Source organism: Physeter macrocephalus, chromosome 1, assembly GCF_002837175.3.
Source record: "Physeter macrocephalus isolate SW-GA chromosome 1, ASM283717v5, whole genome shotgun sequence".
NCBI classification, from domain to species: domain Eukaryota; kingdom Metazoa; phylum Chordata; class Mammalia; order Artiodactyla; family Physeteridae; genus Physeter; species Physeter macrocephalus.
Genome location: NC_041214.2, coordinates 46,439,148 through 46,465,394, shown reverse-complemented (window position 1 = coordinate 46,465,394; position 26,247 = coordinate 46,439,148).

The window sequence follows — 26,247 nt, the reverse complement described above, 5'->3', positions numbered from 1 at the left end:
TCCCGGACCGGGGCACGAACCCGTGTCACCCGCATCGGCAGGCGGACTCTCAACCACTGCGCCACCAGGGAAGCCCTTGGCTCTGGTCTTTTAACTATTGGTGGGTATCAGACAGAAGTGGGCGGTGAGGGCCTATAAGCCAGGCAAACGCTTAAATTTAAGACTTTTGGGTTTTATAGCATTCTTTTCTCTCCAAAGAAAAGCAGTCTGCCAAAATCTATCTGTTGAGTACTGGATTTTAGTGAAACTATAGTATTAATGGGGGATTCAGTTTCTCATTTTTGTAAAAAGACACGCTTCGCCTCTTTAACGCTGCTGTTTTGTCAGGGTATGGGTGTGTGTGCTTAATTCTTATCAATATTGTAGGTAAGGGAGGGTAATGTGTTCAAAGGTGGGACAAATTAAACCTTTCTTCTCTTCTCACTGTCAACTGAAAAAAATGCACAACCTACAAGTTGAGAATTATATTTTATTTGGTGCACTTTCTGAGGCCTGAAGCCCAGGAGACAGCCTCTCAGATGGCTCTGAGGGCCTGCTCCTTAGAGGTAAGGGGAGGGAGCCAGGATATAGAGGAGTTTTTGCAACAAAAACCAGGTAGTTGGAACATCAAAAGATTGCTGTTAATCAAAGAAAACCAGACATCTCAAGTTAAGGAAGTTAGTGCTTTTCTATGTATGGGAAGATGCAAGAGTCTGGGCTCATTGAAATCATTTCTCTGATATGCACCTTAACTGTCTAGGGCCAGCTCCTGTTTCTCTCCATCCTGAATCCCCCCAGGGTACACCGCTGTTGGCGGCTGCAGGGGCTGCTGGCCTGATGGCTGTACCTTTTTTTGTCCACACCACCCTCAATTTGCTGCTACTGGAAACTTGAAGAAAAACCCCCACAGACTAGGAATCTGGGTGAATGGAAAAGGAACAAGATTCTCCCATCTGGCTTTCTTCCCCTGCAGTTATCACCGTGGACACTCACGTCCAGACAGCTTGGCCCAGGCTCAGAGAGGTGGTCCTCCCCATGATCTTTGAAATGAAGCCCCATGCTGACCCCTTGAGAGGGAGGCTTCTGGCTTCTGGGGAAGGATGCACTTGGCTGCTTAGAGGGCTAGGGTTTCCCCAGTTTGGAGTGATGGGTGAGGAGTAGGAGGAAAGGGGTGGTGAGAAGTGGAGAGGGAGCTCTGGACCTGGGGCCTGATGAGACTTGTCTGTGCTCGAAGGGACAGGCGAGGGGTTGGGGGGGAGGGTGGGCAAGGCCCTTTTCCCCTCATCTCCAGCTCCGGTTGTGGATAGAATCTCAGCCCATAACTCTGGTAGAAAATAAACACAACTTAATTTATAAAACACTCACTGATTGCTGATATAAGTTCCTATTCTCCCTAGAGTGGTGGAACCAGAACCTAAATCAGTTTTTGCCTTTTCTGGGGGCCATAGGCAGCCTGCAGTGCCAGGCATTGGTGGCGGGGGAGGGCGGCTCTCAGGGGCCTCGGTCATCACTCACTCAGGTCACCCCCAGAGCACGTAACTGTACCCCACTGGCCTGGGTCCTGTGCTGGGCGGGGACTGGACCCACTGTGTCTGTGCCTTCTCAGGGGACAGAAATCTCAGAGACAGGCTAGGGCAGCCACCTCTGAGAGTCTCACTGCCTTTGTGGGCTCCAGGGGAAGCAGATGCCCCGCTCTAGGGTTTCACAAACCTCTTTCGGGTTTTACTGTCCATCTAGGGTCCCGCTGGGAAGCAGGGCATGCAACTTCTCAGTCCAGCCTCACCCAGGTCTCTCCTCTTTCCAGCTCCAGGAATCCCCTTCCCTCAAGTATCAGTTCTAACATTTTGCTTCTGCAAACTGCAAGCATGTGGTTGACTGATGGAGTATAAGCAGGGAACAGACCTTTGCTTCCACCCTCCAGACACAGCCCTCCCCTGGGGCAAGGAGCTCCCAGCTGCACCCGACACAGGAATTGGTGGTTAGGAGTGGGATGGGTGGGGGGAAGTGAGGACTAGGAGGGGGTAAAGACGACCATCTCAGAAAGGTTAATCTACTCCCGTCTGATTCCTCTCTGCTGCAAGGGCTGGGCACCCAGGAAGCTGGGAAGGCGTCTTTACCTTTGCATCTATCTTTGGTGAATTTCAGGATAAAGTAAACCAGACCCACTAGGGTCTGGTACATTATATGGGAAATCCTGAATCCCAAAGAAGTCCCTACTGTACCCCGATGCCTGAGGGGACAGGAGGGGAGGTCCCACAGCTCTGGGAGGTGGAGGGTGGAGGGAGGGAGCAGAGGGCCGGGCGCCCGCCACAGGCGGGGAGGAGGCGTCAGGAGCATCACAGATCTGCATCTAATAAGCGCTCCCTACCAATCTTTTATGAGCTTGGGGACAGGTTTATTATACCGAGGATAGGAAATCTCAGTGGGACACGAGCTCTCCTGAGGAGAGGTCCCGGAGTTGTCCACTGAAAACCAAGCGAGTGAATGAATGAAAATGTGCTCGAATTCCAGTCCTTAAAGACCTGTCAGCTGCGCCAGCGTTCACTCGTATTCATTAGGTAGCTTGGTTGGCAGAATCACAGAAGTTCTATACGTCTACTTAAATATAAACCACACTGAGACAAAATCAACCCCAAATTAAAAGTGAACTACTAAATAGACCCCAGATAGCAAGTATGTTTGCTTTTGGCTGGGAAGACAGCCAAGTGATACGTGTTTGGATTAATTTTTTTTAAGGGAAAACAAATTAATTATGTAGTAAATATAGTTTGCTAGGCAAGAGTTCTCAAAACGTGGGAGAAAAAGGATTCAAGCAAAGTCTATTTATTATTTAACAGTCATTTACATTAGCACAAGGGCAAATATTTGCCTTTTTATGTTGGCCTTAAATGTATTGATATATTTGAATAACGATTAAGCTGACAATTAATCAGTATTAACATCCAAGGTTTACTTGAAGCTGGAATTAACTGAAGTCACTGAACTCTGACAGAATCAAAAGGCTGAGCCTTATCAAAATTATTGAAAGGTTTAGGGTTTGCAGGATTGGTAGGGCTTTCTGGTCTTGTGTTTGTTCTCAGGTTCTGAATGTGCTGAGCAGGTAGCACTGCTCAGTGACCCCACTGTTTGATTTTTGCCTTTGGTGTTTCAGACATATTTAAGGAGAGCAAACTTCCTGGCTGAGGCTGCTTCCCTGAGTTCTCCCGAAATACCCCTTCAAAGTTTATTCTCTGGCAGCAGAATAGAGAGTATCTGTTTGGGGCTGGCACACTTTTATATCAAGATCCCTTTTCCCTGGGACCCGCCAAGGAGGGTGGCTGCCAGTGAAAGAGGGGAGGGATGAGCCACAGGGCCTTTGCATTTGCTGCTGCCCCTGCGCTCACAGTACAGGACTGGAGACAGGGTCCCCTTGCTCCTGAGCCTTCCATCCCCATCTCCCTCCAGCCAAGCTTCCTCAGAACACCAGTCCTGTAAGATATTGATATATGCCGCTCCCTGCCCCACAAAAGGGGTTCTGTGATTGAAGGGTGCTTGACACAAGTTGAAACAACTGCTTTTTTCTCCTACAAGAATTCTCAGAACCTTTAATATATTAATTTACATTGAGAATCTCTAAGAGGAAAAGAGGTAACCTTTAAAATGTTACAAAATTCCATGATTTTGTGCACATATAGCATGTGTTTTCCCTGGAAAGAGTTTATAGCTGTGCTGGTAAGAAGTGGTTCATGATGTGACACCCGATTTGTTTCACAAGTTGAGGAGGCCGTTCTGTGGGTTCCAGTTTTCATGAAATACGTGAGTTCCTCGCAGACGGCTGGTGGTATGAGAAGCCGAAGAAAAGGGGAGGGACCTGGTACCCACTTTTAAAAAATATCTCGTTTTAATTTTTTACAGTAAACGTTAATTTATTTACAATAAACATTATATAATTTAAAACATTTTAGCATATAAGATACACATTAATATTTTTTTTTTTTCTGGTGTCACATTGTTGTGTTTTTTTTTCTACTGCCCACTTTTAAGTGATCGTCCTCTTCAGCCCCCCTCTCTGCCTGTTGCTTGCTATTTCCAGTGAATCCTACTTGTAACTTGGGGGCTGGAGAGCTGGCCTGTGAATAAGTCAGGGCGGGAGGTTGAAGGAAGCGCTCACTCTCGGAGCTGTCAGAGACTGAGCCTGCACTTATCCGAAACCAAGAGGGAGTCCCTCCCGGAGTCCTGCCCCCTTAGCCCCTCACCCTCCTCCAAGGATGCGATTTGTGTCCGCTGGACCCCGAGTGTGGTCCCGAGAGAACTGAGTCCCCAGGGACTGGGCAAGCAAACACACTCGGGTGAACAAAGAAAAATCAGGCCATCAGCCCAATTCCCTGGGACACAGGGACCTAAAGTCATGATGATGGCTGGAGGTCCCCAAGAGAACAGGCTGGTCTGGGGACGGAAGAAGAAGATAACATCGTTTTAAGAAGTGTCCTCCTCTTAGCTCAGAAAACTCATTAGCTGAAAGGGGATGGGAGAATTAGTACCTGAGTCATCATGTTTCCCAAGGCACACAAATCAGCTCCTGGAGGAGACACAGGGTGTAATGAAATTATTTTTATGGCTTTACCGTGGGGAGTCTCCTCCACTGCTTAGATGATTCAGAAGTGGGCACTGTGTATAGATTTTATTAGATAACCTCCAAGGCTTATTTTTATAAACTGGAATTTAGCACTTTGCCTTCCCAAAGCAATTAATAGTGCCTGTGTTAGTTAATATCCCATTTTAGGTTCAAGAGCAATATTTTGTTACTTAAAAATTAATAGCAATGTCACAAAGGTCTTATAAAAAGAGATGGATTACTCCAATAGGGCAGTTCCATATAATGCTATGTTTTTATTTGCCATTACTTCAATTACTTAGATATTATTTTATATGTTTTCATTATTTTAAAGTGCCTTGGGAGTGTGAAAGATGTCTTACAGATAATGTGTTCCATTTTAATCCAGAACAGCCTAATCATAAGTAGCTGTAGATTAATGCATTTATCACTTAAAATTTCTTTTTAATGTTCTGTAAGCAAGTGAAATTGATGTCTCCAAGAAGACAGATACCTCTCATGCCACGGAATTCCTCCTCCGAGAATATCTCTTCCTTAGATTATGAATAGCCCTTGGAAAGGAAAAAAAAAAAAAAAAGCAAACAATCAGTAGAAAGAGCTGTACCAGAAGCATGACAAACGCTAGTTAAGAGCCAGTGCTGAGAAAATAGCACACATCCTTTGGATACTGAATATCTATTCTAAACTAAAGTGGGTCTTAAAATTCCACGTGTACAATTTCTTCTCCATTTCCTCCTAGGTGGGCTGGGGTGACTGTTCTGCAGACGTGGCCGTGTGGTTTTCCCTCAGCAGGTAAACTCCAGGGATAAACGTGATTCATGGTCAAGATTCCTCCAGGACGGTTTTTAAAAATAACCTATAGCCCCTATTTTTAGCAAACCTGCCAGGCCGCAGGGCTGCCGGCTGCCTCTTTCACAGAAAGTAATTAACAATCTCTAATCCCTCAGGTGAGGGAGATACTGAAGTTCCCGATGTGGAAACAAAAAATACGCTGTCTTTACAGGTGGACACGACTCTTGAAACAAAGCTGGCCACCCTCCAGCCCTTGCCCACCCTGGGAGAGGCAGCTCACTCCAAAAGGATCAGATCCATCGGAGAAAAGCAAATAGTTTTAAACTTCTAAGAGGTGTTATAAATAAGGGGGATCTGAAGCAAAACGTTCAAAAGCAGCTGCATCCTCTCTTTTCAAACAAGAGCTTCCCCCTGACTTGAGCTCATTTGTTATTCAATTTCACTTCCCAGTCGCTGCTAAAGGTTTGAAAGCTTTTGGCAGGTTTCCGTGGAATCGTTTAAGCGCTCTAATAGAAAGACCAGAAGGGCAAATTTTACAAATTCATTCTAAGTCAAACTCTCTTATTTTACAAAATAAGAGAATCTGTGATTTGAGAAGAGAGAATACGGGCCAGTGGGACTAGGTTATGCAGGATGCCCTTTCAATGGACAAAGACTGTTGGTCCAGTTGACAACATCGGGGTCTGTGGCTCTGGCCAGACCCTAATTTCACACCTCTATCGACCGGGTCATCCTCTTGACTGTGGTGGACCTGTCTCTGTGCACTTACCAATTTTCAGTGAACTTCCTTAAGCTGTTACAGAGGCTACCCATTTGGAAACGTTCACCGGCTTGACACTTTCTTTGAAGATGATCGTAGGTCACTAGTTGTGGCACATGCTTTAGGGGTTCGATAAATGGGACTCCTGCTGGGTACTTGTTTTTCTTAACATTACATTTTACCAGGTTATTTTCTCTTTAGTTTCTGATTGTTTTTCTATGCTCTTGCTCTTCTTAAATTAACTTTTGTTCTTTTGTAGAGTACATTCTCTAGCAATCCTTTCACACGGGGTTTGTGAATGGTATGTTTTCAGAGTTCTCGCTTGTCTGAAATGTCTCTATTTGTTCCCCATGGGAATGATATTTTCACTCAAAGTCTATATTCACAAGCTTTTTCCATCAGAATTTTAAAGATGCAGCTTCACCATCTTCTCTAATCAACTGTTTTTGATGAGAAGTATGAGGACAGTGTGATTTGTTTTTTTCCCCTGTGTACAATCTGCTTTTTAATTTTATTCTGCAATCTGCTTTTTCCTCAGGAAGATCCAGGACTATCTCTTTGTCCCTGGTATTCTGAAATCTCACCACAATGTCACCGTTATGCATATGGCATCTTTCATTTTTCCTGCTTTGGTCTTTTGGTTACTTTTGTTCAGAGGACTCATATATTTCATTAACTTTGGAAAATTTTCTGCTGTTATCTTTTGAAGTATTTTACTCCACTTATCCACTTTATCCTCTCATTCTGAAAATGTGTTCAGTTGGATGTGGGAACGTATGAAATTATTTTCCTTGTTCCTAACTTTTCTTTCATACTTTTCATCTCTTGTCAGGGAATTCCTTAGTTCAGTCTTCCAGCTCTCTAATTAGTTCTTCAGCTGTTCCCATTCTGATATTTTATCCATCTACATTTTTTTTTGAAATGCCAGTGATCAAAAGCTTAAAGACCTCCATTTGACTCACTTAATGTAATATCTGCTTCCATGTCCGTGAAGATACTGATCAAACGTATTCTTGAGTCACCTGTCTTTTTCAATTAACTTTACTTTCTCAGATGTTTGTCCTTCCATTTTTTAAATTTTCTGTCTCCTTCCATGGGGCGGTTTTCATGTGCTTACTGTTGTGAGCTACAAGCAGGAGCTGGTAGGCCTCCACCCACCTGCCTGCAAATCTCTTGACCCTCTTCATCAACAGGCTCCCGTGCATCTGTGTCTCTGCTGGACCGCACTCTGCCAGGGCACCCCCCGCCAAGAGCCAACATTGCCTGGGACTTAATGTTCCTGGGGATGTGCTAATGCGAACAGACGATATAAATCCTCCAGGTCCTCACCCCTCAATGGGGACACCTTTGAGGTGTGACCTGTACTGTCGCCAGAGCTCCCCACTTGAAGCCAAAGTTATCTTCTGAGGGCCTCTGTTTGCTATTAGGGAGTGAGCGGCCACTCCCTTCCTGGTCCCACATCCCCACTCTCCTATCCATTCTTCCTGGGAGAATGTCCTAATACATCAGCTTCCCCATAAATCTTCATCTCAGAGGCTGTTTATAAGAATCCAGCAGAGGGAAATAATGCCATTTGCAGCAACATGGATAGACCTAGAGATTATCATAGTAAGTGAAGTAAGTCAGAAAGAGAAAGACAAACACCGTGTGATATCATTTATATGTGGAAGCTAAAATATGACACAAGTGAACTTATCTATGAAACAGAAACAGACTCACAGATGTAGAGAACAAACTTGTGGTTGTCAAGGAGGAGGGGGGTGGAGGAGGGAAGGAATGGGAGTTTGGGATTAGCAGATGCCAACTATTACATATAGGATGGATAAACAACAAGGCCCTACTGTATAGCACAGGGAACTGTATTCAATATCCTGTGACAAGCCATAATGGAAAAGAATATGAAAAAGAATATATATATATATATGTATAACTGAGTCACTTTGCTGTACAGAAGAAATTAATACAACATTGTAAATCAACTATACTTCAATTAAAAAAAAAGAATCCAGCAGAGGGGGGATGGGGGAAGGGATAAATTAGGAGTTAGGGATTAACAGATACACACTACTATATATAAAATAGATAAACAGCAAGGACCTACTGTATAGCAGAAGGAAGTCTACTCAATATTCTGTAATAAACTATAAGGAAAAAGAATCTGAAAAAAAATGTGTATGTATAACTGAATCACTTTGTTGTGATCAACTATACTTCAATTAAAAAAAAAAAAGAAGCCAGCAGAAACAGTGCTTATGTTTAAGTGGAGGCTGGGCAGGGCTCTCTGTGAATCCTGCATCCATTTCCGCAGCCTGGGTCCAGTGAGTGGGGAGGAGCTGAACAGATGCTTAAATACATACACATAGAAATGGATATACAACACAAGACATGGGTATCTCTTAAGTCTTTTCTAGAAATTTGTAAGAAGAGGCCAGAATATGTGCTCAGTCTGCTTTCTTGGCCCAATCTCCATAAACATCTATTTAGTTTTTGTTCTTTTTTAAACAATTTTTATTATAGTTGATTTACAATGTTGTGTTAGTTTCAGGTGTACAGCAAAGTGATTCAGTTATACATACACATATATCCATTTTTTTAGATTCTTTTCCCATATAGGTTATTATAGAATATTGAGTAGAGTTCCCTATGCTATACAGTAGGTCCTTATTAGTTATCTATTTTATATATAGAAGTGTGTATATATTAATCCCTATCTCCTAATTTATCCTTCCCCCCTTTCCCCTTTGGTAACCGTAAGTTTGTTTTCTACATCTGTGACTCTATTTCTGTTTTGTAAATAAGTTCATTCGTACCATTTTTTTAGATTCCACATATAAGTGGTATCATATGGTATTTGTCTTTCTCTGTCTGACTTACTTCACTTAGTATGATAATCTCTAGGTCCATCCAAGTGGCTACAAATGGCATTATTTCATTCTTTTTTATGGCTGAGTACTATTCCACTCTATATAGGTACCACATTTTCTTTACTTTATGTACCACATTTTCTTTATCCATTCATCTGTCAATGTACATTTTGGTTGCTTCCATGTCTTGGCTATTGTAAATAGTGCTGCTACGAACATAGGGGTGCATGTATCTTTTCAAATTATAGTTTTGGGGCTTCCCTGGTGGTGCAGTGGTTGAGAGTCCGCCTGCCGATGCAGGGGACACGGGTTCATGCCCCGGTCCTGGAGGATTCCACATTCCGCGGAGCGGCTAGACCTGTGAGCCATGGCCGCTGAGCCTGCGTGTCCGGAGCCTGTGCTCCACAACGGGAGAGGCCACAACAGTGAGGGGCCCACGTACCGCAAAAAAAAAAAAAAAATTATAGTTTTGTCCAGATATATTCCCAGGAGTCGGATTGCTGGGTCATATGGTAGCTCTATTTTTAGTTTTTTGAGGAACCTCCATACACTGTTCTCCATAGCGGCTGCACCAATTTACATTCCCACCAACAGTGCAAGAGGGTTCCCTTTTCTCCACACCCTCTCCAGCATTCATTGTTTGTAGATTTTTTGATGGTGGCCATTCTGATGGGTTTTGTTCTTTTCATCAAAAATCAAAGCTACAAAAGCAGAGTGATGCAAAATATTTGTTCCTGACGCCTGACGGCACACTTCTATCCTTTGAAGCACAAGTTCTGCTGCAGAACCTGAGCTCGGAAGTCAGTCCCTCATTCCACGATTGAGCTCTTGTTAAATGCCAAGCACCACACACACAGTAAAGGGCACAGCAGCCGAGGCTCCTGCCCTCACAGAGGACGAGGGCTTGGAAGCTCTGAGACTAAGTACTCACTTTGACACAGGAAGCTCTCACCTGAAGAAGTTAATCCTAAGGAAGGTATCCGAAAGAAGGAAAGGAAAACTATGTCTGTGTAAAGATGTTGATGCTCTGAAAATGTGTAAAGCAACCTAAGTGGGTAACAGAGGAAAGGATAAATACTGTATGTGGGCCCACTAATAATGCAGAAATTGAAAATGATAGGGGTCAGAACCATGGTGATCCCTGAAACTGCTTATAATGTGCAGTGAAAAGAGCTGACCGTAAAATTGTGTATACAGTTGATTCTGTTCAGTTCTATAAAATACATATGCATGCAGGCCCAGATGGAGGGCAGGCACTCTAACTAAAAATACAAGTGGTCTTGAGGTAGTAAGACGACAGATGGTTTTTCTCTCTTCTGTTCTCAAATCTCTTTAATTGTTTTCCTATTTAAATTTTTAAAAAGTTACTTTATGTCATTTATTTATTTAAAAAGAAATATTTATGTATTTGGCTGCACCGGGTCTTAGTTGCAGCTTGCTGGATCTAGTTCCCTGACCACAGATGGAACCCGGGCACCCTGCATTGGGAGCGCAGAGTCTTAACCACCGGACCACCAGGGAAGTCCCCAAAAAGACTTTTTAAATTGAAATATAGGTAATTTACAATGTTGTGTTAGTTTCAAGTCTACAGCAAAGTGATTCAGTTACACATGTATCTATTCTTTTTCAGATTCTTTTCCATTATAGGTTATTCCAAGGTATGGAATACAGCTCCCTGTGCTCTACAGTAGGACCTTGTTGTATATCTATTTTATGTATAGTAGTGTGTGTATGTTATTTAAGCTTTTTTTAAAAAAAAAGTTTGGCTATTCAAAAAATGTTACCAGATGATTCTTAGAGTTAAGAACCCGGCCATCTGTTCTCCTGGAATCTTGATTGTTACCTGACTGGCCCCTTCTTGATATCCAGGTTCCAGATCAAATGCTACCTTCTGGGAGCAGCGACCCAGTTACCTCCACCCCCAGCTCCCACTCATTCCCCGGCACATTCTGGTTTCCTCTCTTCAAGGCTGAAGAATTCGATCTGGAATTCTAGCTTCTTTCTGCCTCTGTTCACTTGTTTACCGTTTGTCTCATGCAGGTAGAACCGTAAACCCCGTGAGAAGAGAGACCCGGCTCTTTTAATCACCTGTATCCCTCGTGTCTTCAGCACCAAGCACTGGAGACTGTTGAATGAATGTGTGCATCCACTCACCCGTTCCATCGTCTTGATGTGTCACTTAGAAAACACCCTTCAGGGCTCCCCTGGTGGTGCAGTGGTTAAGAATCCACCAGCCAATGCAGGGAACATGGGTTCGATCCCCAGTCCGGGAAGATTCCACATGCCGCGGAGCAACTAAGCCAGTGCACCACAACTACTGAGCCTGTGCGCCACAACTACTGAAGCCCGCGCACCTAGAGCCCATGCTCCACAACAGAAGAAGCCACAGCAATGAGCCTGCCCTGTGCTATACAGTAGGTCCTTATTAGTTATCTATTTTATATATAGTAGTGTGTATATGTCAATCCCAATCTCCTAATTTATCCCTCCCCCCCATCCCCTGGTAACCATAAGTTTGTTTTCTACATCTGTGACTCTATTTCTGTTTTGTAAATAAGTTCATTTGTACCATTTTTTTAGATTCCACATATAAGTGATAACAGTATATCCTTTCAATGTCGCATTAGAACATTGCCTATGAGGTCCTGCGAGGGATTATTGAACTCTCTAGGGCTGTGTCGCCCCATACTGTAGTCTCTTGTCACCAGTGGCTTTGTTTTTAAGCTTTAATTACAATCCACTAAAATTCAAAATTCAGTTTTCAACCCTAGTAGCCACATTTCAAGTAGCACATGTGGCTACTGGACTGGATAGCCAGATATGGAATACTCCATCATTGCGGAAAGTTCTATTGGAGAGCGCTGGTCTAACATATGGACTTTGTTTAATTTACCATTCACTATTTTTTTTTAGAAAACTTCCTTATTTACTTATTTGTTTGTTTATTTATTTATTATTATTTATTTTGGCTGCACCAGGTCTTAGTTGTGGCATGTGAGATCTTTGTTGCAGCATGTGGACTTCTTAGTTGTGACATGCATGTGGCATCTAGTTCCCTGGCCAGGGATAGAACCCTGGCCCCATGACTCCCCCTGCATTGAGAGCACGGAGTCTTACCACTGGACCACCAGGGAAGTCCCTCCATTAACTTAAAAAAAAAAAATTAATTAATTAATTTTTGGCTGTGTTGGGTCTTCTTTGCTGCACGCAGGCTATTCTCTAGTTGCGTCGAACGGGGGCTACTCTTCGTTGCGGTGAACCGGCTTCTCGTTGTGGTGACTTCTCTTGCTGCGGAGCACGGACTCTAGGTGCGCGGGCTTCAGTAGTTTTGGCACGTGGGCTCAGTAGTTGTGGCGCACTGGCTTAGTTGCTCCGCGGCATGTGGAATCTTCCTGGACCAGGGCTCGAACCCGTGTCCCCTGCATTGGCAGGTGGATTCCTAACCACTCTGCCACCAGGGAAGTCCCCTCCATTAACTATTGATTCAGATCAGCTTATAAGTCACATTCCAACTTAAAGATTTTCATCCAAATAGATTTGCATCTGTGGGAAAAGACAACCCTGAAGGTTCCAGTTTTATTGCCCTGTGAGACATGAACTGTTCAATTTATCTCTAAGTTAGCACAGTTATTTTGCATGCCTTTGCTAATTGACTAGATAAATCTCTGTTTCTCAAATTTTCCTTTGAATGAACTTTACCATCCTGCTGATTGCATCATTAATGAGCTTAGTGGATGGAATGGTGGTTCCCAAAACATCTGCCGTGTCCAAATCTGTTGAGTGTCCCTGTGAATGTCACCTTATTGGGAAAAGGGTCTTTGCAGATGTCATGAAATGAAGAATTTTGAGATTGAGATCATCCTGGGTTCCTCACGTGGGCCTTAAATCCAATGATAAGTGGCCTTACAGGGGACAGGAGAGGAGCCCCGGAGGAGGAAGAGGTGATGTGAAGACGGGGCAGAGAGCAGAGAGGTGTGTCCTCCAGCAAGGGTGGCTGCAGAAGGCTGACGGTCACCAGTCACTGGGAGACAGGCAAAGATTCTCCTTGAGAGCCTCTGGGGGAGTGCAACCCTGTGGACATCCTGACTGGGGCTTCTGGCCCCCAGAACTGGGGGAGGATACATTTCTATTGGTTTAATTCATCTGGTTAGTGGTAATTTGTTACTTTAGCCCTAGGACACTAATCCAATCAGTTCAACAAATGTCTGGCCTGTGCTCATTTTATTTAACTCTATTTCTATGAGAGTCATGCTTTTAACTTGAAAAAAATGTCTTTTGAGATTTGTCATTTATATTCAAGTTCTGCTCTTCTTTTCTCTCATCTTCCTACACTTCTTTTTTGCCTTCCTGCCCCTGACGTGTTTGAGACCCAGCCCTTGACCTCCTGTCCCAGCCCAGAAGGAAGAACTAGTCCAAGTGTGCAGAGGAAGGGGAGGAGCCTGGAGCTGGGAGCACAGACTCTGGAACCAGCCTCCTGGTTCAGCCCTGGCTTTGCCTTGAGTTGTGGCACCTTGGACAAATCCTGTGTCCTCCCTGGTCCTTGGTGGCCTCATCTGTAAAATGGGGGAACAGTAGTAACTACCTCTGAGGACTTTTAATCTCCTCACGATAGAGATGGAGCTCTACACCCAGGATTGAGGGAATTCACGATGCCATGTGCAGCGAATCAACATATGACATTGATTTTGTAATTGCCCTGTGAAAGGACAACCAAGTGCTTTGTCTTTTCAGGTGTTAGGATGTTAACCTGTATGTCAGCAATCTCTGCTTCCTGGCTTGGGCTCCCTGGATAGTGAACTCAAGAGAGTTTGTGAGCAGGGAGAACCCTCGGGTCCAACAACTGTGGGAGGAAGTGAGGGAGGGAAAAAGGCCATGAGAAGGGCCCACGCCTTTCAGCATCGTCCTGAGTTGAGCCGATGCAGCCAGGCCTGTACCCAATCCCTGGACGCGGGACACCCCTGGCAGGTACACCCAGGCGACAGTGGGTGAAGGGGGTGACAGCTGAGGCCATCCTCTGACAGCCCTCCTCCTGGCAGCTGCGCCACTGGGGAGGGAGCTGGGGATGAATCACTGAGCCCCCCTCAACTCCCTCATCCTCCTCCAGGATGTCTTCAGGTTTCAGTATCCAGGGCGGGCTGGCTGTGGCATCATCCTTCCCGTCCTGGCTGCGGGCAATGTCGCAGGGCCACCTTCCTCCACCTCCCCCCAACGCCCCATGCCCGCCCCTCCCTCTTCTGCCTCTCGTTTGCCCTTGATGCTGACTAGTAAAGAAATGGAGGGGAAGCTGGGGGGAAGGGAGAGGCCAGATCTGAGCTGGGAGCCAGAGCACCGCACCGTAGCCTCGGGCTGCCGTACTTCCCCCATCCATGGAGCTGTGTGTCCTCCAGGGCCTGGGCCAGCCTCACACCCTGTCTGCAGCAGCAGGGGGGCGGCCTCTCAATAACCCAAGGAGCTACTCTTTAAAAGCTCGAATTCCAAAGGGATTATTCCTGTCAGGGGAAAGGAATAAAAGGAATCCACTTCTGTAAACATGAAACAAAGATCAGAATAAGGGTTTAAAAGTAATGCTCAGCTAAGCCGCGGAATGGCATGGAAGATTGTATCTTGTTCTGAGAGGGGTTTTCCTTTCTGATCTGAAGACAGAGAAGTGGGTCACGTGTAGGATTGGGCAGGTGGGAGTGGGCAGAGGTTTGAGACAAGAATCTCAAGCTCCCTGGCTGCTGAGAGAGGGTGAGTGTATTTCTCCTCGGGACAGCACACCACGCTGGCTGTCCAAAGGGCAAGGATGGAGACAGGGTCGCAGGGGCGGAGAGGCTGATGGTCCCAAGGTCAAGGCTGACGTTGCCTCTCTCTTCCTGGATTGGGATCCACTGAGCGCTACACCCCATCCTGCCACGTGGCAGCCGTGAGACCCCTGGAGAGTCACTCACTGCCCCTGGGCTTTGGTTTCCTTGTCTGTATAATGTGGATAATACCCGGTGTATCAGTAATGGCCTTGTTTGCAAGCACAGAAAGCAAGTTTGCCTAGATAAACCAGAAGGGAAGTTACTGCAACGGGTGGGATTGTGGAGGGAGGGAGAAGGCGCAGGAATCTGGGATGCAGAGAGCCAGGCTTGGAGTCCCAGCAGGATGGATCTGTGTGCTGCTGTCCTCCTGTTCCACAGCCTCACCCACTCACTCAGGGCCCCAGTGTCCCTGGAGAGGGCGTGGGACTGGCCAGGCCAAGGTTCCCCCAACCATCCCCCCGCCGCCACCCCACCCGGGCTGCAGCTGCAAAAAGAAAGCTCAGATTTCCAGCCTTTCACCCCCACCAGGACCACACAGGATGACAGACCAGGTCTAGTAAGACCAGAGCTGTGGCTGGACAGCAAAAGACAGAATCACAAACAAAAATCCCCTCAAACGGCTGGCACACCTACCCTCTCTGGTTGTTATGAGACGTGGTTAGAAGAGCTTTTGGCAGTAGTGGGTGCTCAATAAATAGAAGTCACTACTAATGGGTTAATAAAGCGGGGTGCCTTCATACCATGGAAGTCTACTCAGTAATCAAAAGGAATCAACTCCTGATAAGACAACATGGATGATTCTCAAGACATGAAGACTGAACAAAAGAAACCCAGACCCAAACAGTACATACATGCTGTATGATTCCACTTGTATGAAGTCCTAGACGTTCTAGGAAAAAATCCGAGCTATGGTGATAGAATTAAAAGCAGTGCTCGCCTCTGGAGCAGAGACATAGGGTTCAGGATGGCCCGGAGGGGGACATGGGGGGATTTTCTGGGGTGATGGACATGGTCTATATCTTGACTAAGGAGGTGGTTACTCAAGTGCAGACACTTATTAAAACTCATCAAAATACACGTTTGAAGGCTGTACATTTTAGTCTATGTAAATTACACCTCAGTGAAAATGTTTTACGATTGTGATCTATTTCTTGTCATCAGTTGATGCAAGGTGTCTCCCTAGTCAAATATCTCTGCCACAAATGTCATGCTACTAAAAACATAGCTGTATAACAAATTATTTCAGACTCCATCCAACTCCCATATGTTTCAAACATCATTTTATTTTATTTATTTTTTGTTCTTCAACCACAGTCTTTTTCTTTTTTTAACTGAAGTGTAGTTGATGCACAATACTATGTAAGTTACAGGTGTACAATAGAGTGAGTCACAATTTTTACAGTTATCACAAAATATTGGCTATATTCCCCATGTTGTGCAGTATATCCTTGTAGCTTATTTTAGACCTACTAGTTTGTGCCTCTTACTCCCCTACCCCTATGTTGCCCCTCCCCCCTCCCCTCTCCCCGCTCGTAACCACTAGTTTGTTCCTTATACCTGTGAGTCTGCTGCTTTTTTGCTATATTCACTATTTCATTGTACTTTTTAGATGCCACATAGCAACGATATCATACACTATCTGTCTCTCTCTGTCTGACTTATTTCACTCAGCATAAGTCCATCCATGTGGCTGCAGATGGCAAAATTTCACTCTTTTTTTATGGCTGAATAGTATTCCATTTTATATATGTACCACATCTTCTTTACCCATTCATCTCAAACATCATTTTAAATGAAAATGAAAACTTCCCAAAGTGTAAGGAGTTTGTCTTGACGGGTTTGGCTGTATCAGCAGGATGATCCCTCCACACGCCCCGCCCCCTACCTCCCCCCAAACTGAGAACAAACATGTAGAACACATTTATAGAAAGCTGACATTGTGACATCCAAGTGTGTGATCAGAGGACTAGTCTTCTCGAGCAAGGAATAAACTAAGTTGAGTGTTGAGTTGAGTGTCATCATGATAGGAGCACATACTAGTCTGCTATGGGTTGGAAAAAAAAAATCAGTGTCTGTAAGTGCTGTTCTGAGCCGCCTTCCCAGCTTACAAGCCACTCAGGGACGGGCGGCCCACCACCTGGTTCCCACCTGGGTTATTCCTTCATCCGTGTGGGCTGCACGGAACAAGCTCAGTGAATCTTTGTGCATTTGTATTGATTTGAAGCCTGATTCCTCTGGACAAATAAACGCACTTGCCAGGACTGGGCTATTTCAGCCCTTAGGTTGGTCCGCCACCCAGGAAAAGCCTGGACGAAGCAGGCATTCTTATGAGAGCCCAGAACAACTTCAGCCCAGATGTTGCAAGGCCAGTCGTGACCTTCATGTCTTGCCAAATGCAGAGACGGCTAATTGCCACCGCAGCATTCCTTCTCAACTTACTCCTTACTTCCTCTTTATTTGTCCCTATTTTTAACTGGGCACACCATGACCGAGAGTAAAAGACTGATTTCCCTGCCTCCTTTGTTGCTTGTTGTGTCCGTGTGATTTTCTTCTGGCCAGGGTGATGAATTCTGTGGGACTTCCGGGAAGGCCAGCTAAAGGGAGCTGACTCAGCAGGGTGGAGCCTCTTTTTGCATTTACTTCTCTTCTTCTGGCTTGCAAATCTGGCAGCCTGGCAGCCTGTCTTGGACGCTGAGGAAACCTTCAGGACGGAAGCCAGGCACTAGGATGGAGCCCCAGAAATATAGGTGGAGTCTAGATCCCACCATCCTTGGATGCCTGCCTCCGGACTTCCTTTATGGAAGGAAGAAATAGGCTTCTAGCATGTTTAAGCCATTCTTATTTTTTATATTTCTGTTTCATGCAGCTAAATCTAATCCTCTTTGACCCATAAGACAAGGTTTCCCTTTTCTCCTTCTTTCACTGACAGTCATCCACGAAGCAGCCTTGGCCTGTCCACCCTGCATCCTGGAATGCATTGAGGGCAGTGAGCTGGTAGGTCTCGGGCATATTTGCACTTGTAAGAGGACATCAGGAAAAGCAATGCTTCACCCCAAAGAAGCATTATGGCACCACTGGAAGTAAAATTTGGAATTTTGTAACTTTTCTGTGTAGATCTAGATACAGGTAGGGACTCTAAGGAATGTATGAAGTGCATCCTCTGATTTTCAACAGCTCCGTGGAAGCACCTGGCCACAGTAATAAGAGAAGAAATAAAAGTTAACTAGTTATGTTTCTTTGTTTTTCAGCTGACTTGATTTTTTTATTTTTAATTTTTTTATCGAAGCATAGTTAATTTACAATGTGTTAGCTTCAGGTGTACAGCAAAGGGATTCATATATATATATATATATATTTTTTTTTTTTTAGGTTGTTTTCCCTTATAAGTTATTACAAAATATTGAGTAGAGTTCCCTGTGCTATACAGTAGGTCCTTGCTGGTTATCTATTTTATATATAATAGTGTGTATCTGTCAATCCCCAACTCCTAATTTATCTCTCCCCACCCCCCAGCTAGTTACGTTTAAGATCCAGGCAAATATATGTTTGGAAAGGCTATAAATTAATGACTTTTTGGCGGGAGACATTGTGCACATTAATTTTCTCTAGTCTTTGGAAAGCATTTTCAAAGGAAACATATTTTCTGACTTATATGCAGGTTCACAAAAAACTACACCTCATATCAAACATTTCTAAGAATGGTGGTCTTCTCTAGCATAATTACATATAAGTTTGAACTCTTCTCTTAAAACAATTGAATGGTTGGCAGAATTAGTAAGGAAATTGCTTTTGAATACAGAAGTTGAAAGTTATTTGATTTAAAAGTGATTAGAGAAATTTATTCACTGAGAAGTGTCATAAAACTATAATAAAAGTCATTATTCCTCCAAATACGGTAATTTGTATACAACACATAGGCTGATTTATGAAACTTCCCCATGAACAATGAGTTTATTACAAACAAGCAGGTAAATTGAATTTTTTGATAGCTGTGTCCTTACGCATGACATCATTGTCTCTATAGTAAACTAACATATTTTCCACACAGTCACATACACACACATGCAGCATTCACCTACCCTTTCTCTCACAAAGTCAGTCTCATGTTGGGGTAAAAAGGGTTTAGAGTATTCTAGATGATTCTAACTTAAAAAATTAATGATCAAGGAATCCTGTCTAATTCACTCACTGTACTTCTTGCCACCTCTGAGTAAGACCATGGAAATTTTATCACAATTCTTTAGATATGTATGCCAACATGTATGCCCACACCCTTGCCCTCTGCACCACTTGTTTGTTTTAAGTTAACCTCTCACACTTGCTATATTGATAAAAATCAATTTTCTCTGTGGTTGGTATCTGGAAACTAATTTTGATAAATCAGATGAACAAGTCAATAATTGGAAAATGGTGCCACTGACTTGTCCAGCACCTGACTCTCTAATTTAATAGATCACTGAGCCCTTCCTTTTAAGTGCACTCCTTCCATTTGAAGGGTGAGAGTTACATAAAAGAAAGGGACAGAGGAGATAACTTTTTAAAAAAATTTATTTTTACTTATGTATTTATTTTGGCTGCCTTGGGTCTTCCTTGGTGTGCGCAGGCTTTCTCTAGTTGCGGCGAGCGGGGGCTACTCTTCATTGCAGTGCGTGGGCTTCTCATTGCAGTGGCTTCTCTTGTTGCAGAGCACGGGCTCTAGAGCGCAGGCTCAGTAGTTGTGGGGCACGGCCTTAGTTGCTCCGCGGCATGTGGGATCTTCCCGGACCAGGGATCAAACCCATGTCCACTGCATTGGCAGGTGGATTCTTAACCACTGCGCCACCAGGGAAATTGGCAGGCGGATTCTTAACCACTGCGCCACCAGGGAAGTCCCAGAGGAGAGAACTTGGATGCAATGCTCGGTAGAACCTCTTGCAGCAACATTAGGTTATTTACATTCAACTCTCCATATTCATTTACTGGACAGTTTTTGGTTGATATGGTTTCTTGTTGAACTTGAGATTTCTTATAGTTCATGTCCATTAGGAAAGGAGGAGCAGTAACAAGTTAAATACCTCAAAGAAGCATTACACATTCAATGACAGTTGCCTAAGAGAAGGCTGGAAATGTAATTTCGTCTGTGCTGTCTTCCTTTTCTCAGGTAGGTACCTTCGGTTCTGTGAGCTGGCATGCTTAGTGTCCAGCCAAAACACAGGGCAATGGGACCTCCCTGGTGGTCCAGTGGTTATGAATCCACCTTCCAATGCAGGGGGCGCAGGTTCAATCCCTGGTCATGGAACTAAGATGTCACATGCTGTGGGGCAATTAAACCCGCACATCCGCAACTACTGAGCCCACGCACCACAACTAGAGAGAAGCCAGGGCACCGCAACAAAGAGCCGAGCGCAGCCAAAAATAAATTAAAAAAAAAAAGTTCAAAAGGGTGAGTTCATAAAAACAAAACAAAACAAAGCAAAGAAACACAGGGCAAACATGATGTACACCTTCGATTGCTTAATCCAATAAACAAGCCTAGAGCATGAACGTAGACGTCATGCCTGTTATTATAATCATGGTTGAACAGGCTTGGCTGGACTTCAGTCATCTATCACCAGCAGTTCGTGCTTGCATTTGGGAGCAGTTCATAGACACACTATCCTCTTTCAAGCCAAAGCCCATCCCTTGGCACTTCCCCTCCACTGACTGTGGTCAGTGCAGTGGGTCCAAGGTCTTGGATCACCATGGCTGCCATATCGCCACCTGGATTGGCAAGGTTGGCTGAGTGAGTGGCAATGATCACAAGGTTGCTACCCACAAATGCTTTCTGCCCTGGCTCATTGTTGCTTTTTAAAAACTTCATTCATTTTTTTTGTTTGATTGCATTGATAAGTTACAGGCATAATACATGCAAGGCATGAATACATTCTCCTTGTAAAAATTAAAACATCTGAACTCAACAGCACCATCAATTAACTGGATATATTGACATCTATAGACTACTTCATCCAACAGCAGCAGAATACACATTTTTTCTAAAGCTCACATGGAACATACACCAATATGGACCACATTTTGGAATAAAAACACACCTTGACAAATTTAAAAGAATGGAAGTCATACAATGTCTGCTCTCAGATCACAATGGAATTAAACTAGAGATCAAGAACAGAAAGATAGCTGGAAAATCCCCAAATACTTGGAGATTAAACGATATACTTCTAAATAACACATAGGGCAAAGAAGAAATCTCAAGAGAAATTTTAAAATATATTATTTATTTATTTATTTATTTTTTGCGGTACGCAGGCCTCTCACCGCTGTGGCCCCCTCCCGCCGCGGAGCACAGGCTCCGGACGCGCAGGCTCAGCGGCCATGGCTCACGGACCCAGCCACTCCGCGGCACGTGGGATCTTCCGGACCGGGGCACGAGCCCGCGTCCCCCGCATCAGCAGGCGGACCCCCAACCACTGCGCCACCAGGGAAGCCCACAATATTTTTAACTAAATGAAAATGAAAATACGACTTATCAAATTTTGTGAAATCCATCAAAAGCAATGCTTTGAAGGAAATTTATAGCATTGAATGCATATATTAGAAAAGAAGAAAGATTTAAAATCAATTATCTAAGCTTCCACCTTAGAAAACTAGAAAAAGAAAAACAAATTAAATCCAAAGTAAACAGAGGAAAAGAAATAATGAAAATTAGAGCAGAAATCAATTAAATTAAAAATAGGAAATCAACAGAGAAAAATCAATGAAGCCAAAAGCTGGTTCTTTGAAAAGATCAAAGAAATCAATAAGCTTCTAGTCAGGCTAACTAAGAAAGAAAGAGAGAGGACAAAAGTTACTAATATCAGAAATGAGAGAGGGGACATCAGTACAGATCTCATGGACATTAAAAAGATAATCAAAGAATAGTATGAACAACTTTATGCCCACAAATTAGATAACTTAGATGAAATGGATCAATTCCTTAAAAGACGCAACTTGCCAAAACTCACACAAGAAGAAATAGACAACCTCAATAGGCCTAAATCTATTAAAGAAATTGAATCAACAATTCTGTTTGCTTCCAAAACAGAAAGCATCAGGTTCAGTTGGGTTCTCTGATGATTTCCACCAAACATATAAGGAAGAGAAGTTATGCCAATTCTCTACAATTGCTTCCAGAAGATTAAAGTAGAGGTAATACTTCCTAACTCATTCTAGGTGGCCAGTATTACCACAATAGTAAAAACAGACAAAGACATTACAAGAAAAGAAGACTACAGACCAATATTTCTTATGAACATAGATGTAAAAATCCTCAGCAAGACATTAGTGAATCACATCCAACAATGTATAGAAAGAATTACACACCATGACCAAGTGGAATTTACCCCAGGTATGCAAAGCTGGTTCAACAATAGAAAATCAATGTATCCATCACATCAGTAGGCTAAAGAAGAAAAACCACATGATATTATCAATAGATACAGAAAAAACATTTGACAAAATTCAACACTCATTCATGATAAAACTCTCAATAAACTAGGAACAGAGGGGGGAACTTCCTCAACTTGATAAAGAATACGAACAGGGCTTCCCTGGTGGCGCAGTGGTTGAGAGTCCGCCTGCCGATGCGGGGGACACGGGTTCGTGCCCCGGTCTGGGAAGATCCCACATGCCGCAGAGCGGCTGGGCCCGTGAGCCATGGCCGCTGAGCCTGTGCGTCCGGAGCCTGTGCTCCGCAACGGGAGAGGCCACAGCAGTGAGAGGCCCGCATACCATAAATAACAAAACAAAACAAACAAACAAAAGAATAAGAACAAAAAAACCTACAGCACACTTGATGGTGAGAAACTATAAGTTTTCCTGCTAACATCAAGAACAAGGCAAGGATACTTGCTCTCATCACTCCTTTTCAGTACTGTATTCCTTAAAACAATACTGACAAGTATTATATATAGTTGATTTTTCTTCCTCATCTTCTGTAGAGTAGAGGATGATGCTGTCTGAAGCCATGGGTCTGTCTATAATATCAGGTATCCCGAGGATGGAACTGATGAGTTTTTTCACATGCACACCCTCATTCTATATGCTCATTTCTGATTACATGTCTTTGTTCTTAGCATCTTAGAGGCCTTTCCTTTTATCATCTTACACTACTCCTCAAAGGGCTGGGGTAGACCTCCTCCTCCTCTCCCTTCCCTAAGCCACACCCACACTGCAGCACCAAGGGGTCTGCTGGGTCTTTCAAACACTTCTCAGCTCTGTGTTCCCACACAAGCAACCTTCTAAAAATGGAGTGGCCGTAGCTGTGCTCCCCAGAAGCCAGGGAGGTTTTCCAAATGCTGAAGGATCACCTCCAACTTTGACCAAATGTGGCAGATTGAACACACACATGAACTCTGCCCTCTCCCACACCCTACTAAACGACAGTATATTAAAAACAGTGATACAACCCACAAGGCCAAAGAGAGAAGAGGGGAGTTGGCAGCAGATGAGCCATGGCAATAAAATTTTGGAAAAGTGAAAGCAGATGGAAAAATGATAACTGACTTCACAGAACAGGGAAATTGAAACCTACTTTTTACAAAGTAGGGGCATATTTGCTTGGTAGAACTCTAGAAAGCCTCAGGTTTTGGAGGACCAAGTACCTCTAAACACTGGGGTGTAGGGTGGAGCTACACCCAGGGTTGATTGAAAGTTTAATTGATGACTAGTTAGATACCCAGATTCCCCTCTCTAACCAGTCAGCCAACTACCCTCCCTGTATTAGTCAGCCAACTACCCTTCCTATATGAGTAATCTATTGCTGCATAATAAATTACCAGGCGATGTAGTGGCCTAAAACAAAAATAAACATTCATTACCTCACAGTTCCTATAGGTCAAGGATTCTGGAATGGCTTAGCTGTGTGTTCTGGCTGAAGGTTGCTCATGAGGTCAGGATGCTGGCTGGAGCAGGAGTCACCACCTCCAAGACGGTGATCCTTTCCTTCCCTGGCACTTTGGTGTTTGTTGGCCAGAGCCCTTGGTTCCTCACCACACAGACTTGCCTACAGGGCCCCATGAGCTTCCTCACAGCATGGTGGCCGGCTTCATCCAGAGCAAGTGGTACCAGACAGCAAGCTGGAAGCCACAATGTTTTTTATGATCTGGATGGAAGTCACACTCCATCATTTCCGCAATATCATGTTGGTGACCCAGGCTGCTTGAATCACTATAGGAGCCACCTACATAGGAGGTGCAGATAGCAGGGGGTGCGAATCAGTGGGTACCATTTTGAAGCCTGGCTTCTAAGCCCCCCTACCTCCTTCCTGTCTCTTCAAAGTGAAAACAAAGACCACCAGACATTCGAGAAAAAAAATAAATAAATAAGAGACCAAACAAAGAGAAACAAAGGAATTCAGAGAGAACAAAATATGCAGGAAGCAGAAGGAAACTTTAAAAAAAGAAAAAAACAGGAACTAAACCTTCAGAGATAGAAGCTATCACAACCACGAAACAAGACCAGAATGTAATAATAATAATAATGAAAATCACAACAAATACCACACAACTGTCTCCCCCCTCAACAGTCATGTAGTCCATACATTGTAACAAGCCTTCTTTTATTTTTTAAATACACTTATTTATTTTATTTATTTATTTTTGGCTGTGTTGGGTCTTCGTTGCTATGTGCGGGCTTTCTCTAGTTGCAGCGAGCGGGGGCTACTCTTTGTTGTGGTGTGCGGGCTTCTCATTGCGGTGGCTTCTCTTGTTGCGGAGCACGGGCTCTAGGTGCACAGGCTTCAGTAGTTGTGGCTCGTGGGCTCAGTAGTTGTGGCTCGCGGCCTCTAGAGCACAAGCTCAGTAGTTGTGGTGTGCGGGCCTCAGTAGTTGTGGCATGTGGGCTCAGTAGTTGTGGCTCACGGGCTTAGTTGCTCCGTGGCATGTGGGATCTTCCCGGACCAGGGCTCAAACCTGTGTCCCCTGCCTTGGCAGGTGGATTCTTAACCACTGTGCCCCCAGGGAAGCCCCAGGCCTTCTTTTAATCGGACTGTACCTGTATTAGCTCATTGAATCCTCAAACCCACCATCCAGAAGTAGAGCTGAGCCCAAAGCTGGAGCTCTAAGAAGGGCTTCAGCCCCTGTAAGCAGATCCCTTTCTAGAGAAAGAAGGAGCTCTGATTTCAGAGGCAGATCAAGCCGACAGAAGCTCAGCCTTGCCTTTGCAGCAGGGAGGGTAAGGCTCACAGTAGGGGTGAGTCTGCTGGGGGGAGGCTGCAGGGCCAAGACACGGGCACAGAACAGGGCCCAGCACACTGCTGCACCCACACCCCACAGTCCTCCGTGTAGCCTGTTGGCCATAAGCTTCATGGAAACTCTGGAGCAGAATCAGGTTTAGGGGTCAGAGGTGGACACTGGCAGTCATGGCTACCCCATGGCCTCCCCCAATGACCCCTGTTTTGTTTTTCTTTTTCTTTTATATTGGAGTAGAGTTGATTTACAATGTTGTGTTCGTTTCTGCTGTACAGCAAAGTGACTCAGTTATACATACACATATATCCACTCTTTTTCAAATTCTTTCCCCATTTAGGTTATTACAGAATATTGAGCAGAGTTCCCTGTGCTATACAGTAGGTCCTTGTTGAGTATCTAATTTATATAGAAATAAATATATATGTGTATATATTGTGTGTCTGTTAATCCCAAACTCCCAATCTATCCTTCCCCCCAACCTTTCCCTTTTGGTAAACATAAGTTTGTTTTCTAAGACTGTGAGTCTGTTTCTGTTTTGTATCTTTTTTTTATATATCATATATAAGTGATATCATGATATTTGTCTTTGTCTGGTTTAGTTCACTCAGTATGATAATCTCCATGTCCATCCATGTTGCTGCAAATGGCATTATTCACAGAACAGGGCCCAGCACACTGCTGCACCCACACCCCACAGTCCTCCGTGTAGCCTGTTGGCCATAAGCTTCATGGAAACTCTGGAGCAGAATCAGGTTTAGGGGTCAGAGGTGGACACTGGCAGTCATGGCTACCCCATGGCCTCCCCCAATGACCCCTGTTTTGTTTTTCTTTTTCTTTTATATTGGAGTAGAGTTGATTTACAATGTTGTGTTCGTTTCTGCTGTACAGCAAAGTGACTCAGTTATACATACACATATATCCACTCTTTTTCAAATTCTTTCCCCATTTAGGTTATTACAGAATATTGAGCAGAGTTCCCTGTGCTATACAGTAGGTCCTTGTTGAGTATCTAATTTATATAGAAATAAATATATATGTGTATATATTGTGTGTCTGTTAATCCCAAACTCCCAATCTATCCTTCCCCCCAACCTTTCCCTTTTGGTAAACATAAGTTTGTTTTCTAAGACTGTGAGTCTGTTTCTGTTTTGTATCTTTTTTTTATATATCATATATAAGTGATATCATGATATTTGTCTTTGTCTGGTTTAGTTCACTCAGTATGATAATCTCCATGTCCATCCATGTTGCTGCAAATGGCATTATT